Here is a 1,940-nt window from a genome sequence, read left to right on the forward strand (position 1 = left end):
AGTGCCGGGCGCGCCTTTAAACCCCCCCCGGGCACCGGTGCCAGGCGGGCAGGGCACGGCTGGCACGATGGCAGCGGGGCCAATCAGCGGCGGGCGCGGATCGATCATTAACCCGATCGATCGATCGATCGGGGGGTGCCGCGGCTGGCACCCGGCGGGCACGGGCCGGCAGTGCCACCTGCGGGCGGCGGCGGGCACCGGAATGGGAGAGAACGGGGATTCGGGGTCAGGGTGGCATCAGGGTGGCACCGGAATGGGACAGAACGGGAATTTGGGGTCAGGGTGGCATCAGGGTGGCACCGGAATGGGAGAGAACGGGAATTCGGGGTCAGGGTGGCACCGGCGGGCACCGGAATGGGAGAGAACGGGGATTCGGGGTCAGGGTGGCATCAGGGTGGCACCGGAGTGGGAGAGAACGGGGATTCGGGGTCAGGGTGGCACCGGCGGGCATCGGAATGGGAGAGAACGGGAATTCGGGGTCAGGGTGGCACCAGAATGGGAGAGAACGGGGATTTGGGGTAAGGGTGGCACCAGAATGGGAGAGAACGGGGATTTGGGGTCAGGGTGGCACCAGAATGGGAGAGAACGGGGATTTGGGGTAAGGGTGGCATCAGGGTGGCACCGGAATGGGAGAGAACGGGAATTCGGGGTCAGGGTGGCACCGGCGGGCACCGGAATAGGAGAGAATGGGGATTCGGGGTCAGGGTGGCATCAGGGTGGCACCGGAATGGGAGAGAACGGGGATTCGGGGTCAGGGCGGCACCGGAATGGGGGAAGAGGGGATTTGGGGTCAGGGTGGCATCAGGGTGGCACCGGAATGGGAGAGAACGGGGATTCGGGGTCAGGGTGGCATCAGGGTGGCACCGGAATGGGAGAGAACAGGGATTCGGGGTCAGGGTGGCATCAGGGTGGCACCGGAATGGGAGAGAACGGGGATTCGGGGTCAGGGTGGCACTGGAATGGGAGAGAACGGGGATTTGGGGTCAGGGTGGCACCGGAATGGGAGAGAACGGGGATTTGGGGTCAGGGTGGCACCGGAATGGGAGAGAACGGGGATTTGGGGGCCCAGGGTGGCACCGGAATGGGGGAAGAGGGGATTTGGGGGGTCAGGGTGGCACGGGGTGGCAAAAGGTGGCACAGAGTGGCATCAGGGGACACCAAATGGGGGAAAACGGGGATTTAGGAGGTCAGGGTGGCATCAGGGTGGCACCAGCGGGCACCGGAATGGGGGAAGAGGGGATTTGAGGGGCCAGGGTGGCATCAGGGTGGCACCCACGGGCACCGGAATGGGGGAAGAGGGGATTTGGGGTCAGGGTGGCACGGGATGGCATCAGGGGGCACCAAAATGGGGGAAGAGGGGGATTTTGGAGGTCAGGGTGGCATCAGGGTGGCACAGGGGGGCACCAAAACGGGGGAGAACGGGGATTTGGGGGGTGAGGGTGGCACGGGGTGGGGCCAGGGTGGCATCAGGGGGCATCGAAATGGGGAGAAAATAAGGATTTGGGGCGTCAGGGTGGCATCAGGGGGCACCCTCGGGCACCAAATCGGGAATTTGGGAGTTCAGGGTGGCACAAGGTGGCACCAAAATGGGGGAAACCGGGGATTTGGGGAGCTCAGGATGGCACCAGGGTGGCATCAGGGGGCACCGGAATGGGGGCAAACGGGGATTTGGGGGTCAGGGTGGCACAGGGGGCACCCATGGGCACCAAATCGGGAATCTGGGAGGTCAGGGTGGCATCAGGGGGGCACCCATGGGCACCAAAATGGGGAGAAAACGGGGATTTGGGGGTCAGGGTGGCACAGGGGGCACCCATGGGCACCAAATCGGGAATCTGGGAGGTCAGGGTGGCATACATGGGCATCAATGGGCACCGAAATGGGGATTTGGGGGGTCAGGGTGGCACAGGGTGGCACCAGGGGGCACCGAAAGGGGGGACAAC

Source organism: Anomalospiza imberbis, unplaced genomic scaffold, assembly GCF_031753505.1.
Source record: "Anomalospiza imberbis isolate Cuckoo-Finch-1a 21T00152 unplaced genomic scaffold, ASM3175350v1 scaffold_227, whole genome shotgun sequence".
NCBI classification, from domain to species: Eukaryota; Metazoa; Chordata; class Aves; order Passeriformes; family Viduidae; genus Anomalospiza; species Anomalospiza imberbis.